The sequence below is a fragment of the Microtus oregoni genome, unplaced genomic scaffold (assembly GCF_018167655.1).
Source record: "Microtus oregoni isolate MIOR12 unplaced genomic scaffold, Mior012 000010F_ref0000083, whole genome shotgun sequence".
Classification (NCBI taxonomy): domain Eukaryota; kingdom Metazoa; phylum Chordata; class Mammalia; order Rodentia; family Cricetidae; genus Microtus; species Microtus oregoni.
In genome coordinates this window covers 19103176-19121804 of record NW_024543069.1, presented here as the reverse complement: position 1 = coordinate 19121804, position 18629 = coordinate 19103176, and the positions used below count along the sequence as shown (strand labels likewise).

At 40.6% G+C, this 18629-nt stretch overlaps 1 long non-coding RNA gene across 1 annotated transcript; it reads left to right on the top strand.

Moving 5' to 3' along the window:
- The first annotated feature begins 1053 nt into the window (after positions 1-1053).
- LOC121452739 lies at positions 1054-18167 on the top strand. Its single transcript, XR_005974917.1, has 3 exons — positions 1054-1072; positions 10451-10509; positions 18084-18167. It is a non-coding gene; the product is annotated as an uncharacterized LOC121452739 (long non-coding RNA).
- The last annotated feature ends 462 nt before the right edge of the window (positions 18168-18629 follow it).

Here is an 18629-nt window from a genome sequence, read left to right as displayed (position 1 = left end):
AAGCATGAAAGTAGAAAAAGTACTATTAGGAGCAGGAACGAGATTGAGTTTGAGTAGGTGGAAGTACAGGAAAGCTAAAGGTGCCGGGAGGGAGCGGGGCTGTGGGGGGGGGGGGGGGCAGCAGCGGTGGTGGCAAACACACACGCAGCACATGATATATTTGAGTAAAAATGTAATGAAACCCGTCAGGCTGCACAAAGGATATATGCTAATGATGATGATGACGACAATAGCGTTCAAAGATGCTTTAATTCCTGTGGGCTGTCCTGGGTCTGTAGCTCCTCTTACTTCTGCTTGCAAGTTGAATTAGCTGAGAACTGAGGTGTCCAAAGTTTACACACACTCTTTGGCCCTGAGGGAGGCACCTACTCTCTTCCTCTTTATTGGTTACAAATGTTTGATGTGTGCCACATGAAAATATGGAGTACTTGAAGAATGAAACAAATCAATGTATTATCACTTTCTTTGTTCTCTGTGTGTGCAAATGTGTGTGTCAGCAAGATGCACTCTTAAACACAGTCCCTATAATGTTAAATCTCTGGATTCCTTTACCCTATAGTTGTTGCTTTGGGTCCTCTGATAAAGGTGTAACCATCTCCAACCCCAATTTCATAAACCACCTTTGTCTGTATTCTGTATATTTGTCTGATTAGAAAAATACTCCGTACATAAGAACATGCAATTTTTTTCTGTATATGGTTTATTTCACTTGGCATATCATGATATCTTTTATTTTTTTTTTTCACATTGTAGCAAAGGTCATGACATCCTTTTGTAAGGCTGAATGTTATTGTGGCACACACACACACACAGACGACAGAGACAGAGACAGAGAGAGGGAGAGATCCCCCCTTTTGAGATGATGGGTCTTGCTATATTGCTGAAGTTTCTTATGAATTATTGGGCTCAGCTGATCCTCCTCCTCTCTCAGCCTGCTCAGGAATGAGGATCACAGGCCTGAGTCAGCACTGCCAGCTTGAGAAACCCTCTTCTAAAGGAGAACTAGATTGAAATTCTTCTGGATCTTCTGAGATTTTTCTCTCCATTCTCATCCTTACCCACACCATCCAAGGTCAGTGTTTCCTCTAAAACTACCCCTACCAATTTGTTGACAGTCAATAGCTCTTGCTGTTCTAGCAGGCTTCCACTGTTTTCACTCACAGACATTGGACTAATTTGACTAAAACAACTGCTTCAGTCCTATCGTTAGAGCACACATGAGCTTTTGATGAGAACTTGGAATGAATGTTTTGGTGCAGATGTTCTGACGATGTGGTCCAGGCCGTGTCAGCATGACCTAGACAAGTTCTCAAGCTCCACATACCAGGCCCACCATATCAGACACTGTAGGGTGGGTCTCTAGAGACCTTTGTGTTAATATAATCTAGAATTTGTTAATTGACGGCTACAGAGATAATTTATAGCTGCAGATGACACTTATGGGAGATTTACTCTGTGCCAAATGTCATAAGTTTTTTTTCAAAAATGTCAGTTGGTTCCCACCTTATGATAGCATCCAGAACACACAAGGACCACATCTCTACTGTTCTCACTGTAGGACGCACCTCAGACAATGCGTCTTGAAAGTAGGAATGCCTCATTTGATTCAAGCCCAAACAATTGGGTTCTACAGTATAAATGTACTTGCCAAAGCTGTGACTGCCTTGTTTCGATAAAAAAAATAAGTCAGTTCCATATCCAACAGCTAATTACCAAGTGGTTTCTAGTTAGTAATGAGTAAGTCAACTATAAGGTAGAATTGCAGAGTCAGGGAGTCAGAGTTAGAATTAACCCTAGAAACCTATATGTTATGAACAAGGTGCTTAATTCTGCATGAAAGACCCCAGCTTAGCTGCTGTAATGCCATTTTGCAAAGCCTTCACACAAATAAATGTAAGTTCAAGGTAAAGTCAGTACTCCTAGGTGGTCAAACAGGATATCTGTGGTCAGATACCAGGCCTAGGAGGGGAACGAACAGTTCTGAAAAAAACTACATGTACCGTAGATAGGGCCAAGTCTGTTATTATTATCAGACCTTCATGTCTCCGGGGAACTTGTCCCCTAAATGAACCCATCGCCTCATTCGAACTGACCAATGAGATCCCTGTAACCATGCATTGCTTCTGTATGCCTGCTTTTGCTACCCTTTTCCTATAAAAAGACCTTCTCCCAGCCTGCAGGCGCGCAAGTCCTCCGAAAGGACTTTGACGTCCACAGGTACCTGTGCCCACCCAATAAACCTCTTGCTAATTGCAGCCAGGGGTGTCGACTGTTCCTTGGGTTAGGGGTCTCCTCCTGAGGGAAGGACCACTCTGAGGGTCTTTCACTGCAGAGCCAGTCATATTCTTAAATTTGGCTGGTCCAGCTTGAGACCCAAGAATGAGAGGGAGCCCACCTCTAACACTGCCTGGAGGGCCGGGCCCTAGAGGCTGGATAGCCCAGAGATACAGGACAGAACCAAACATGACTGGCTAAAAAAAATCAGTAAAGTGATTCTTAATGATACACTGCTATACTTTTAGACTGGAGCTTAGCATAATCGCCATCAGAGAAGCTTCATCCAACAGTGATGGGAGCCAATGCAGAGACAGACAGGCACCCATTAGGTAGAACTCAAGGAATCAGGTGACAAAGGGGGAAGAAATATTATAGGAGCCAGAAAGGTCAAGAACACCACAAGAAAACCCTCAGAATCAACCAGCTAGAGCTCACAGGGGCTCACAGAGGCTAAAGTAACAATCAGGGAATCTGTAGAGGTCCGACTTAGGTCCTCTGCATATATTTTATAGTTGTATAGGTTGATGTTCTTGTGGGACTCCTAACAGTGGGAGCAGGGACTGCTTCTGACTCTCTTGCCTGCTTTTGAAACCCTTTTCCTCCTATTGGGTTGCTTCATCCAACCTTAATATAAGGAAGGTGCCTAGTCTTTATTACAACATGATATACCATATTTGGTTGCTATTCCTGGGAGGCCTGCCCTTTCCTGAAGGGACAGAAAGACTGGATCTGGAGAAGAAGGGAGGTGTGTGTGGAGGACTGGGAGGAGAAGAGGGAGAAGACACTGAGGTTGGGATGTAATATATGAGAGAAGAATTTTTTAAAAAAGGAAAAGAGTTCGTGTTTGATGTCCAAGTGTGGACACTTGCCTTGGAAATATGACATTTAGTATGTTCTTGGCAGTCACGGTTTGTAGTTTTTCCAGAACTCTGCTAGACTGACGTCATAGCTTTGCATTCCTTTGTTTATTTCTAACCAAGGTCTGGCCTTCCAGACCTCAACTTCAGCAAACCTCAGAGAAATGACAGCAGTTATAGTCTATTTTCCCAGATCACCACTCAGGATCATTTTATTTCTAGATGTTTCAAATATTCTTAACATTCATGTTAGGAATACTTCCCACCTCTTATATAGCCTGTATAACTATTTAACTTTGACTATAGGAAAGTCAAAGTTTATTTTATGTCTGTTCTAGTTCAATTTCTCCTATTTAGTTATGCCAATAATTACATTTATATTTAGATCCTACATAAGCCATAGGCTTTATAAGTGTAATTAGTTATCAGATATATTCTGATGAAGTGGCTATTAAATTTATGCCCATTTGGGGGTTATATTTAACCACCATAAGAAAAGGGATACCTGGTGTGGGAGGTCCTTCTGTCTATGTGTTGCTTTTATTGGTTAATGAATAAAGAACTGTTTTGAGCCTATGGCAGGGAAGAACAGAACTAGGCAGAGAAAGCTAGGCTGTATGCTGGGAGAAAGAAGGGTGGAGTCAGAGAGAAGCCAAGGAGCCGCAGCTGGAGGCAGATGTGCTGAAACTTTGCTGGTAGGCCACTACCTTGTGGTGATGCACAGATTAATAGAGATAGGTTAAATTAAGATGTAAGAGTTAGCCAATAAGAAGCTAGAGCTAATGGGCCAAGCACTGATTTAAATAATACAGTTTCCCTGTGATTATTTCGGGGCTAAGCGGCCAGGAACAAACTAGCGGCCTCCTCCCTATTACAGATGCCCGAACACAATACTGAATTACTTTCACAATTGGAAGGCCATGCTGTTAAGCCTTCTATCTTCTGGCCTCCACCTGCGTGTTTATATTTCTACCACGAAATTAAGAGTCTATAGGTTAATAGCATCACCAGGCTTCTTGTTCACATAACACAATTTATATTTTAGTATCATTAGAAAATAAGTTCTCCCTTTTCAATGCAGTTTTATTTAATGGTTGTGTGAAATATGTGAAGTGCAATTGTCTAGGAAGGGGGTGAAGTTATAAGTGTCTGATTGGCCAATGTCTTGGGGCTGCACATAGGGACCTGGGGTTGACATAAATTCCTGGACTATGGTCTTTCACCTATATGTCAGGATTGTTTGTCAACTTTACTGCTTTTTACTATAGTTCACTCAATACTTTTCTTTCAGTTATCCACCCTGAAAAGGACATAATTAAGTCACGGTAGAAGCTGTACTGGTAAACACCCAGCTAATGTTGTTCACACAATGGCTCTGTCTTCTTCCCCTTGTAAATCTACCCACAGAGTTTATGTTGCTGTCATCTCTACACCACTGACATTATTCACAACCTTTTATGGTATTTAATGTGCCAATTATACCACTATTATAGTTAAGTACCTAAATTAAAGTATTTTATACCAAGCCTAAGCAGTTAAAAATTACAAAACAAACAAACAAAAAGCCAAAAAAAGAAAAATAAACTAAAAACCAAAGCTTGATAATCATCACAGTGTATGGATCTAAAGACTCAACAATCATGAAAACAGAGCAACAGAGCCCAGATTCTTATATGTCTTTTAATTTAGGCACACTCACCACTACTTCTAAGTTCTGTAATTTTTCATGCTAATCAGAAGGAATAATCAAGATATACACTTGAAAATGGAGGCAGAAAGAATAACTGATATAAGCCCTGCTTTGACACCACTGAAGTAAAAGCAACCTACGCCAACCTGCAGGCTTCTGGGCACTTATTTGTTAGCTAATAGTATTGCTGGTGCTCTACTTAGGCTTTTCTGTTGTAATAAAACACTAAATAAACCAACTTGGGGAAGAAATAGTTTATTACATCGTATACTTGGATGTCACAGTCTATCATTGAGGGAAGCCAGGGCAGGAACTGAAGGCAGGAACCTGGAGGAAGGAACTGAAGGAGAGACCATGGAGCAACGCTGCATTCTGGCTTGCTTAGCATGGCTTGCTCAGCTTGTGTTCTTACACACCTCAGGGCTACCGCTGCCCTCAGTAGCTGCGACTGCCCACAGCAATTACTAATAATGAACAAGAAGCCCAACAGATGTGTGCACAGGCCAATCTGGTAGAGATAATTTCTCGGTTGAGGTTCCCTCTTTGCAGATGACTCAAGCTGTGTGAAGCTGATGGAAAATGGACCAGCACAAATCTCCTACCTGTTAGTATTTTCATAGTGTCATAGAGATGGGGACGATGGAGAGATAATTTGAAATCAGGATGTGGTTTCCTTATGAGCATATCAGTATAAAAAATGATCCAGCAGGAAATTCTTGTAAACTAACCTCAAGATGATGAACCAATATATTAGGTAAAATTTTTTCTTTTTATAATTTTCTATAGATATAATTTTCTTTTTAGTTAGCATACAAAACAGTGGGTTTTATTGTGACATGTTTAATCCTTTGTACATTTTAAAAAACATATACATCTTTCTACAACTCTCCCCACCTCTTCCTGGGTCTCTTCCTCCCATTAAATAGTCTTTCATAAAGAGTTGTTCAGGATTTAGACTTGTTAAAAACATAGATTGCTTGATCACATTCTGTAGCTAGAACAAATGAGAAAGAACCATATGCAGATACAGATGTGGGCAGAGAACCAAGGCAGAAATAACACATATTGACCCAGTGGCAGTAGTGATCCAGAGTTTAGAAATAAGATATCAGGAGGAGAAACCGCCACACTGCTTTCCAGAGTGGTTGCACAAGTTTGCATTCCCACCAGCAATGGGTGAGTGTACCCCTTTCTCCACAACCTCTCCAGCAAAGGCTATCATTGGTGTTTTTTATTTTAGCCATTCTGACAGGTGTACGATGGTATCTTAAAGTTGTCTTGATTTGCATTTCCCTGATCTCTAAGGAAGTTGAGCATGACCTTAAGTGTCTTTTGGTCATTTGAAGTTCTTCTGTTGAGAATTCTCTGTTCAGCTCAGTGCCCCATTTTATAATTGGGTTGATTAGCCTTTTACGGTCTAGTTTCTTGAGTTCTCTCTCTCTCTCTCTCTCTCTCTCTCTCTCTCTCTCTATATATATATATATATATATATATATATATATATATATATAACCTTCATCAGGCGATGAAAGGAGACAAAGACAGAGACCCACATTGGAGCACCGGACAGAAATCTCAAAGTCCAAATCAGGAGCAGAAGGAGAGGGAGCACGAGCAAGGAACTCAGGACCACGAAAGGTGCACCCACACACTGAGACAATGGGGATGTTCTATAGGGAACTCACCAAGGCCAGCTGGCCTGGGTCTGAAAAAGCATGGGATAAATCCGGACTAGCTGAACATAGCGGACAATGAGGAATACTGAGAACTCAAGAACAATCGCAGTGGGCTTTTGATCCTACTGCATGTACTGGCTTTGGGGGAGCCTAGGCTGTTTGGATGCTCACCTTAGGAGACCTGGATGGAGGTGGGCGGTCCTTGGGCTTCCCACAGGTCAGGGAACCCTGATTGCTCTTTGAGCAGATGAGGGAGGGGGACTTGATCGGGGGAGAGGGAGGGAAATGGGAGGCGGTGGCAGGGAGGAGGCAGAAATCCTTAATAAATAAATAAATTTAAAAAAAAAGACATCAGGAGGAGAGCTTGTTGCTCTGAATGCCCCAATTTAGCTATTATAAGCATAACATGTGGAATTTCTTAAAGGTACTGTATCAATGGCCATCACTAATGGACATGTTCTGAGGGCATCATGATTCTCAAGCATGGTATAATAGTAAATCTTGACTGTCAAATTGACTAGATCTGGAGTTAACTAAAAGGCAAACTTCTTGGCACACTTGTGAGGAATTCCAAAGAATATCAAAGATACCTCTTGAACTTTATAAAAACAATAAACAGCTGTTAAAGGAGAGCATTGTAGCCATCTGAGCTGCAGAGAAACTTCTCACACTCTCAAGCTGTCTGGGAGCTGTGCAGAGAGCTCCAGGAATGCAGTTTTCATGAGTTATCACTCCTATTGGGGTGAACTTTTTTGATGATGTGGTTGTTTATGAGTCATGGCGTACCTGTTACTTTGGTCTATCCTAGGCTGAATAGATGTGTATGTTTGTGTGTGTGATGTTTCTCCAGGAAAATAATCTGTCACACTGCAAGAAGAAATACTGAGATGCCAGATTTAAGCTTAGTAAGTTTGTATACTAAAAAGTGTTCTATAATATTTTCTCCAGGGAGTCCATTAATGCCAATATAATTATAACAATTGTAGATGAAGGAAGGGGGGCAGAATCAGTGGCTCAGCAGTGAAGATCACCTTCTTCTTCCAGAGGACCCAGGTTCAGTTTCCAGCACCCACATGGGAGCTCAGAACCATCCATAACTCCAATTCAGGGGCTCAGCCTCTCCTGAGCTCCTTGGGCACCAGGCGTACACATGGTACACGGATACATATGGAGGCAAAAATACCTAAATATACAAAATAAATAGTTTTTAAAGCTAAAGTGAGAAAAAAAAGTGCACGTGGTATGTGTGTGTGTGTGTGTGTGTGTGTGTGTGTGTATAACACTGTGTTGGGAAACAATACTACATTCATGGCATTATTACACAATAGTCAAAATACAATCAAAACTACCACTCTGGATCTTAATTATATTATTGTTTCATTGTATTTTGGTGAAATTCTTTTTAGAATGTTTTTAAATGATTTATATGGTATTTAAGTTTATTGAATATTTTTTCAAATGCACTCTTCAACACGTCTGTGACCCCAAACAATTTAAAGGATACACTCATGCCACTGGCAGAGCAGCGCTCGTTAGCCTGCAGATTACTTCTCTAATTGACATTGCCTATGTGTGAGATGCTCAGCTTCCCACAATGACAAATACCTCCACATTATATAGCAGTGCACATATTAATGTTGAATTCCTACATTTTTTTTAAAGTCACTTTATATTGAGACGGCTGTTGTCAAAGTCATTTAACATTCCTCCTTAACCCTTGTGTTCCTTAGCCTACAAGCACACTTTCTTAAATAACATGCTGAGTGGAAGAGATGGGCGGGCAAGTACAAATCATTGTTAGAGAGAAAAGTGGCCATTACTTATCATTAAAGTATTTTATTGTTGAATTACTAATAGTGGCTGGGAAATTCTGGTGCCAGAGTACAGTTCTTTACATTATCTACAAGGCACAGCAGAGTCAAATGCATAAGGAAATAGACATTTCCGATAGAAATAAGGCTCCAATTCTGTGGACCGCCACAAATGGTTTCTAGCAAGCAGGATGTATGCTAACCTTACATATTGCTGTCAGTAAACATCCAGGCCATCTTGTTGTGACTTATTTTTATCCTTAAAAGAATTTCAGATATTAGGAATTGTTTTGTGGCGATTCTTTAGCCCACTTGCAAGTGACTGCATGCCCATCCACATTAGGATTTCCTGTTACTAACACAGTACAAATGACAACTGTGTTTTTGTGTTGTAACTGGTACCTTGAAAATGGGGAAATTTGTGTTGTTCTGTTTTCAGACCTACAATACTTTTATGGACTTTGTATTTTTCTCTTTCTGTTTCCACATTTTAAAAATTATTAAATTAATGGGGAATGCAAGTGGAAGCTGTGTTCTTTTTTTTATATTGCGAAAAGAAGAAAAAAAAACATAAACAAAAAACAAGTTTCCACCTCCTCCCAGCCTCCCATTTCCCTTCCCCTCCTCCCACCCTTCTCCCCCTCCTCCTACCCTTCTCCCCCTCCTCCCACCCTTCTCCCCCTCCCCCCACTCCTCTCCCCCTCCCTCTCCAGTCCACAGAGCAGTCCGGGTTCCCTGCCCTGTGTTAAGTCCTAGGTCCTCCCCCCTCCGTCCATATCTAGGAAGGTGAACATCCAAACTGGCTAGGCTCCCACAAAGCCAGCACATTAAGTAGGATCAAAACCCCCTGCCAGGGGCTGGAGAGATGGCTCAGAGGTTAAGAGCATTGCCTGCTCTTCCAGAGGTCCTGAGTTCAATTCCCAGCAACCACATGCTGGCTCACAACTATCTGTAATGAGGTCTGGTGCCCTCTTCTGGCCTTCAGGCATACACACAGACAGAATATTGTATACATAATAAATAAATATTTAAAAAAAAAAAAACCCTGCCATTGTCCTTGGTGTCTCATCAGCCCTCATTGTTCGCCATGTTCAGAGAGTCCGGTTTTATCCCATGCTTTTTCGGTCACAGTCCAGCTGGCCTTGGTGAGCTCCCCGTAGATCAGCTCCACTGTCTCAGTGGGTGGATGCACGCCTCGTGGTCCCGAATTCTTTGCTCATGTTCTCCCTCCTTCTGCTCCTCCTTGGGACCTTGGGAGCTCAGTCCAGTGCTCCTGTGTGGGTCTCTGTCTCTATCTCTATCCATCACCAGATGAAGATTCTATGATGATATGCAAGATATTCGTCAGTATTGCTCTAGGATAGGGTCATTTCAGGTTCCCAATCCTCAGCTGCCCAAGGAACTAACTGGGAACCTCATCTTGGGCACTAGGGAGCCCCTCTAGGGTCAAGTCTCTTGCCCACCCTAAAGTGGCTCCCTTAACTAAGAATTGTGGTTCCGTGCTCCCCTATCCACCTTTCCTTTATCCCAATTCTTATTGGAAGTACCGAGGGCCAACAACACCCTAACTACAGTTCAGCAATAAACTGACTCACAGATGACTAACAGGCAAGCATTGTTTCATCAGAAGTTAAAGTAAAGCACATTCCAAAAATCTCTAGAGCAAACAACAAAAGCAATAAAATTTAAACAAAATTTAAAATAGGCATACTAGTGATCCAAGAATCCTTATCAATATTTTCCGTATCTTTGGGAAGAAGATCCACAACTTAATACCTTACAGTAACTTGCTGCATGTCTTGTGTGGTGATAGCAAGGAGCAGAGTGTCTCAAAAAGACAAGCACAGATACAGTGTTGGCCAGGAACCTGTCCAACTTGCATAAAATGCCTTGCCCACAAAGAAAAATCTCCCTGGCTCTATCCTGGGTCTGACCCTCACTCCTTCAGTTTCTTTCAGATAATGTGTTGGAAATTGTCCCAAGGTGAAGTGAATCTTGTACATGTGAAGATGATTGTGTGGTTGGGATTTTTATGAGCCTTATCGTTCTTTTCTTTTTTTTTTTTCCTTTTCTTTCTTTTCCATCCCTTTCCTTTCCTATTTTTTGGATGCTGTCTTATGTGGTTTATGCTGACTTCAGACTCACTTCGATGTTGAGGATGACCATGAACTTTTGCATCTCAAATATTAAATTTATAGGTATGTATCACCACACCGAGTTGTGTGTTGAATGCAATGCCAGGGATGGAATCCCAAACTTGGTGCAAGCTAGGCACGCACTCTGTCCACTGAGCTGCATCCCAAGCCCTCAGGAGCATTTTCTAAGAACAAGCTAGCCATGTAAGCACATAGAGAGAACTCTATTTGTCTCACTAACTACCCTAGAGTTGAATTTAGAAGGACAGCAATCAGTTGGTTTCTGAAATCAGCTACTGCGAAAGAGAAGTGAAAGAATTTGAAACCATAATCATGGTTTGGAGAGTATAGAACATGTGGTTAGGTCACCATACATGTGATGATTCCACACCATGGTGATATTATGGGATATTGTCATAGTTAGCTTCATCTGTCAGCTTGACAAAATGCATATTAACCTAGGAATCTCAACTGAAGAGCTCCCTAAATCCTACTGGCCTCTAGGTATGTCTGTAGAGCTTTTTCTTGATTTTTTTAATTGCTATGGGAAGGCCCATCCCACTACAGGTGTTACTACTCCTGATTATGTAGTTCTGGGTTGTGTGAGAAAGTTGGTTGAGCACAAGTCACAAAAACGAAGTCAGTAAGCGGCGTTCCTTCATGGTTGCTGCTTCAAGCTCTTAACCTGAGTTCCTAACTTGGCTTCCTCCCACGATTGATTATAACCTATAAGATGAAGTGAACCCCTTCCCCCCCCCCCCCCACCACAAGCTGCTTTGGTCATGGTGTTTATCACAGCAATAAAGAACAAACTATAACAAATCTGAATTTTTAAGTAGGAAATGTATATTATTTTAGAGACATTATTTTAAGAGTGGAGAATCACACCCTTATTAGATAAAGCATTAAAAACTATTAAGCTAATACTCGTTATTTTCTTCAAGATTCTCCTGTCTACTCTTTTTAATCTCAACTTCTATGTCTGCTTTAGTACCATAATTTATTTCATTCATTAGCGTTCTTCACTGATAGCAAAATATGAGTTATTAAATCTCAGTGTTTCTAATGGTGGGGAAAAGTAAACATCAAAACTTCATGAATGTTTTATTTTTTATTTTTTTATTTTTTGGTTTTTCGAGACAGGGTTTCTCTGTGGTTTTGGAGCCTGTCCTGGAACTGGCTCTTGTAGACCAGGCTGGTCTCGAACTCACAGAGATCCGCCTGCCTCTGCCTCCCGAGTGCTGGGATTAAAGGCGTGTGCCACCACCGCCCGGCTGAATGTTTTATTTTCTTATAAATTACACATTATGTTCTTTATTTTAGAAAGCATAGCAGAATAAAAAAATAGAATAAATGAAGGGATTTTGGGGGGTGGTCATCTTAGATCTTTAGAGAATTTTGAAATATATATAGTGAATCCCTAACATACAGTTTTCTTTTTTTCTTCATTGTTATTTTAATTCTCTGAACATAGTTAAGCTGCATATATGTATGGACAAATGATGAAAGAACAAAGCTTCATGTGAAAGATTCAATAAAAAAACAGTTCCAAAGAATAATCTCAGCATTCCATATTTAGTCAGAAAGATTTATTTCTGGCTGCTATAAGAGAATCCAATGCAATTCTATTGCTCTTGAAGAATAAATCATTTTGCATCAGAAAAACAAGGCAGATCCTAAATTACAAAAGTATGGGGGAGTGAGTTCCATTTTTAAAAACATGTGTTTCAACAGTATGACTTGGGAAGGATGAAGTCACTGAGACTGTTCTCTCTAAGTACAAATAAAAGCTACTCATTTCCAATTAAGTTGATGAATGTTAGGGGAACATTACACAAAGCAAGAATAGAAGAGGAGGACTAATTAACTATTTAAAGTAGGTATTTATGTCCTTAAACTTCCTAACACTCAAGTTCCCAAGCATGTGACATTTGACATTTCACTTGTCATATTTTTAGCTTACCCAGGTTTATGTATATTATTACTGCAAATCCTAACCACTGGGATTTTCAAAATCAAGTAGAGTTAATCAAAGAAATTCTGGGCTCAGAAGCTGAAAGATTTGAAAAAATCTGGAGTTGAAAGAATTCACATACATCAACCTTTTCTACCAGATACAGATAATAGGGATTAGAATGGCAGAAATCCATAGCTGCACTCTACAAACATACAGTTCTTAACTCAAAGCTGAATGGTGGAAACCAATAGTGCACTGTACAAACACAGTTCTTAACTCAAAGTTGTTAAGAATTCCTTTATTCTGGGGTCACATGTTAGTGAACATGGCCCAGGAACACAGATTCAGGTTACCCCAATTCCATGTTCCAACATGTCTTAGGGTTTGTCTTCCTGTGAAGAGACACCATGAGCACGGCCACTCTTAGGAAGGAAAGTCTAATTGGGGCTGGCAGACAGTTCAGGGCTTTAGCCCATTGGGAGGCATGGCAGCACACAGGCAGGCGTGATGCTGGAGAAGGAACTGAGTTGTACATCTGAATCAACAGGCAGTAGCATGACTTGAGCTTCCCGAGCCTCAAAGCCTGCCCCTCCCCCCCCCTTCAGTGGAGCACTTCTTCCAACAAGACCACACCTGGTCCAACAAGGTCACACCTCCTAACAGTGCCATTCCCAAGGAGCCCACGGAAGTCATTTTCATTCAAGCCAACACACACCGTGGCAGCAGTTTCATGAAGTTTTCATAGGAGCAGAACAAAGAAGGTCATAAATCATGACAGTTTTTAAAATATATCGGTGCTACCTGAGATAGGTGGAGGGCTCAGCATATAAGCAAGATGAGTACATAATTATAATTATTACAAAACACATTATGATTATAAAATGTACATATATCTTGGTTACAGGCTTGGTGGAAACATTGAATGGCAAGCGACAAGTAACGTTTCTCAGAAAAGTCATTTCCATGGGAATGACCTTCATGGTTTAGGATTAACTACCTAATAGGGGCAACAGGGAATGAAGGAACAGTAGACACGCATACAGAAAAGCTAGGCTCAGATGGAGTCTGCCCTCTAATGGAGACATACCAGTGGCAATCCCAAAACTCAGGCTGTTTATTATAAAAAGCAAACAAGGAAGAAATGTGTTAATTAATCTCAGTCATGACATGATTGTTCATTCATATAGAGGTTCACCTGTGCTTCCTCTATTTTTCTTTCATTAATAAAGAAGCTTCTACGTCAAGGTGATCACTGACATCCAGCTGGCAACAGTTAGAAGAATGACATGAATCGGTGTTGCTTGGATTTTTGTGATTTTTTTTGAAAAAGGTAGTTAAGGTGGGGTAGAACAGTAAGGAGAAAACAGATGAATGAGATGCCTATTTCTCATGGGATTAGAAAGATCTTGCAGCAATCATAGCTAGAAGAAGCTTTTCAGTTTTAATTTTGCAGACCCAGTTTTCTTGAGGGTGATATGGGCTGCGTTGGCCAGGATTCTTCTGTCTCTCTGCATTGGACTGTGGTTTGTGCATTGAAATGGTTGATAATGTCTATGCTGTCTTTTGTAGCAACTCATTCCTGGTGTTGAGTTGATTGACGTTTGGTCGACACTCCTTCCTATATATAAAAGATGGAATTCAGAAAATAAAATAATGATCCCTCATGGGGTGGAGAAGGGAGATAGAAACAAAACAATATAAAATATTTTATATTAAGGAAAACACTTCTAAAGATCTAGTACGCAGCATGAAAACTCTAGTTAGCATTGTATTGTATGAGGTTCTTTTTAAAGAACTAGACTGTTTTCTTAAAAACATGTCACATGTGGCATGATATCTATATTAATTTCTTCTACTATAGTCACCATTCTATCATACATGTCAAATACCATGAGTGTAAACATAGCATACAAAAATTAAACCGGGACTGAGAGATCATGCATGTTGCTGGTTCAAGCTACTTAAATTTTGGGGATAGTTTGTTGTCAGTAAAAATTACACAATCAAGGGGAGCACCGTAAAGAAAAGAAGCAGAAATTATGGCCCAAGTTATGACTGTTTTTAAACAGGCATGAAACGAAGAAACTGAGAACATCATTTCTTATTATGCAGCTTTAAATTCTTGCATACACAACTCACTTTCTCCAATGTATCTTCTAGAAAAGATCAAATTATTGCTTACTTCATACAACTGCCAGCTTGATTTAGTTTATTAAGATATACCATTTTAGAATTAAAGGAAAAAAGAAAGAAAGAAGGATTCCTTAATATCTTCTAAAATTAGCTAGAATTTTCTGTTGTGTTACAACGAAATGAGTGAAATGTGTGAAAAAAGCCCAAGATACCTTGATTTAGAATGTCTTAAAACTTTTATTACCCCTGGCAGAAGGGCCAGGCTCTATCCCTGGTGTATGATCTAGCTTGTTGGAGTCCATTCCCTATGGTGGGTTGCCATGCTCAGCCTTAATGTACGGGGAAGGGGCTTGGCCCTGCCCCAATTTAATATTCCAGACTTTACTGACTCTCCATCAGAGCCCTCACCCATTGGGAGGAGTGGATGGGAGGTAGGCTGGGGAGAGGGGGAGAGGCAAGCAGGAGTGGAGGAGAAAACTTTGCTTGGAATGTAAAATAAAATTAAAAATAAATAAATTTTAAAAATCTTTTATTAAAATGTTAGTTGAACAAAAATTATATAAAGGCAATTTTAATACCCTAAGTAAGCAAAAATGTTGGAAGTTTTTTCTTCCTTGCCTCATCTGGTGGTTATTATTGTATCGTTTATGGAAAAATCTGGGTTGGTTTTATGAACAAATGATATAAATGCAAATGATTCAGAGCAATAATTATTTTTATTTCTTTTTTACATAATAACTGGAAATGATTCTAAATGTATTTGACTATATTTACAAGTCATAACATTGAAAATCTTTAAATAATTACATTTTGCTTATGATTCTACCCCAAACAAACAAAAGCTTTCTTTGCCACTCTCTTTATTGTGGATGGTAACAAATTCAATTTTATCTCTATAGCACGATGCCATGACGTGCTGGAAGAAAGAACCGGGGTGGGTTTGTCAAACAACTGTGCTTTCTTTAAGCCGGTGCCAGAAAATTAAAACCACATTTCGGGATAAGATATTCCACATGTCTTTTAGCAGCCTTCTGGGAAGGCCTTGGTGCATTTTGTAACTCAATACTAGGCATCTTGAGAGACAAAAATAAGCAGTGGAGAATTCAGTCAGCAAATGGAACTCAGAATGAACATTCTCTTGGTCTGGCTTGACTTCTTACGCCATTATACGGATTTTTGGGGGTAAAATGTAAAGGAAATTTGTACTTTTCAACTTATTTAGAAACCCATATTAATGGCCTCATACTATTTTATGTATATCTTTTAAGTATTTTAATACAATATATTTTGATCATATGCCATACTTGATTTCCACTAAGTGCAGTATAATCAACATCTCTGGTCTTAAATATTGGATTAAGGAATCATTACAACGGTGTAATTTGCAGATGAAAAGCATAGGCTCTGTGAATCTTTGTGGCAAGTGCAGTAGAAGCTGCTAACTTGTTTCTGCTCACTAACAAGCTAGAATTTAAACCCCAGTTGCGGCGAACTTCTCGACCAGCGAGAAAGAACAACCACCACACGAGGATTCTTCTCAGATCACGCTTTACTGGAGTGCTCTTGGTTGAGGGGAGCAGGAAGCGAAGGGGCAGGAAACGAGGGGCAGGAAGCGAGGGGCAGGAAACGAGGGGCAGGAGACGAGAGGGACAGGAAACAAGAGAGAGGCCCAAGAGCACTAAAGCAGCTGCTTATATAGGGAATTGGCACACGGGTCGCCCTGTAATTGGCTGCCACCATCAGCTGACACCAGACTGCATCGGGATAGGCCCAAGGACCCTTATCCACCATGCATGTGGGAAGTGGGGGACACGCAGCTCCCAAAGGCAGAGCCAAATATGGAGTTGTTTATTTCCAACAAGACAGGATGTCGGCGCCATCTTGTAATGGCGATCCTGTCCCGCTCACTACACCCAGTCTGCACAGCAGAAATGCAGAAGACAGAGCAGAGCCAAAGCCCAGAGGAAAACACAAGGCAAACAAACAAAGCTCTTAGACCATCTCATGGGTGACAGAAACCAATACTGTGAGTGATCACTTTGTCTCCAGGTAGGTGTTTGCCCAGCAGACAGTATGTTGGGGATCTCACACAAATACAAAATAATATTCAATATGTCTGTATCATAGACATAATTAATCAGATCCACATTGGCTCATTGAGGTTTTTGGGTAACTAATCTGAGAAGTTCAAGTTTACAGGTATTTTCCTTAGACCTGCCTCATGTATTGTTTGCACCGTTTTAGCATTGTGTTTAGAAAAAGTAGTCAGGGAAGCCTTTTGGTTTAGCCAGCAAAGTTACACAATGAAGCTCATTCATTCAACAGCCAACTTTCATTTCCCAACACATTTCTCTTTATTCATGCTCTAATTTAAATCTGGTGTCTCAGTTTCGATAGATCAGGTTTTACAGGTTTCAAATTGCCGTGGCAGTAAGGAATTATTCAATGGCCCCATGTATCCCGCCATGCGACTGAAATGAAGACCCGACTTTGTGTAGGGGCTTTTTAAACTTGGCTGTCTCTGGCCATGTCTCCAAGGAGCCAAACATCTGGTGAGCGTTGTGCCTTATCTATAAAGTGTCAAACAGCAAATGTTTTTCATTGTTTCTCATTAGGTTTGCAGAATTGGTGACTGGGCGTTCATGTTTCTCATAGCAACAGCCAAACAAATTCAGGAGCACAAGTGTCATTTGCGTTATAAACATTTTAGAGCTATAACCCTTAATTCTCCAAGAGTCTGAGAAGTTCATGGGTTCATGGACAGAATAGTATATGCATTGATATGTATGGTTCAGTCACCTTGGGTCCAATATTTGGGCTTGTTATCTCAGAGTCTCAGTTTTATTAAGTCACAAATAAACACATAGACAAGATGTTCCTAGGTGTCTTCACATTCATTTTCTGTTTTCTCTAGAATCTCAGTAAGTGACAGTATTTACTACTGGAAAGTTTCTCAATTCTGCATTTCCATAACAACACTATGAAGCCATTCTGCAGAACTGGTTTTTTTTTTTTTTTCCTGGTGCCTCAGTGTTTGAAGACTTGGATTAGGATGATGAGGGGACCTAGTGATGAACGGATGCTTGAAAGAAATCCCACACTAGCTCAGAATTGAGAAACAGATAGTTATTTATTTAGGAGTAAACTCACAAATCAGAATTCTCTGCCTGAACGGTGGACAGAGATCAAATCCCGCAATCCAACAATCCAAGCGAGCAGCCAGAGAAAAGGAAGGAAGAAAAACGGGGCGGATGCAGGTTCTGCATCCTCGTAGATAGTATCAGAGGCCACGCCCCAGTAGGCGGGCAACCACAAGCTACAAGCAAACTACAGCATTAGGATTTCCAGTTTCCAACAGCTACAAACTGGATTATTTGGACCACTTGTCCTGAAAGAACAGAAAATCTCAAATTAGTTTTGGAAAATCCATTCTAAAAGCCACAAGAGGTTAAGAGTATACAGACTCTCAAACCTGAAGGGAAAGCAAAACCTGGAAGAAGGATTTTGTGAACACAGCACAATTGAAATAGATTTTTTTTTTTTACAGTGCCATTACTGAATGGACAAAACTTAAGACTCCCTGTCTCCCTGAGGTGGGAGCTGAGGAGGAGATTTTCTCGGAAATAAGCTGAGACTGTACCATCATTGTCAGATACATCAGAAGAACCCTGCAAGGACCGCCCTGGCTTGAGAACAGATGACTGGGGATGGAATCTCAAGTTGAGAACCGCTAACCTACGTCTACACTAAGCGGTCCCAGACTGGCGAGACACAACCAAAGACAAACCTTGCTTACAGGAAGATGCTTAAAAACTTAAAAAAATGTGTATATGTGTATGACATTTGCTTGCATACATGTATGTGTGCCACACGTGTTCATGATGCTTATGGAGTTCAGAAGAGGGCATTGTATTCCCTAAAACTGGAGTTTGGGATGGGTTGTGAGCTACCATGTGGGTGCTGGAAACCAAACCCAGGTCCTCTGCAAGAGTAACAAATGCTGGGCCATCTCTCTGGTCTCCTAAAGGATGATACTTTTATCTTAGATCCCCATATAGTCCTATGAATACATCTGGACATATTAGCGCTCAAT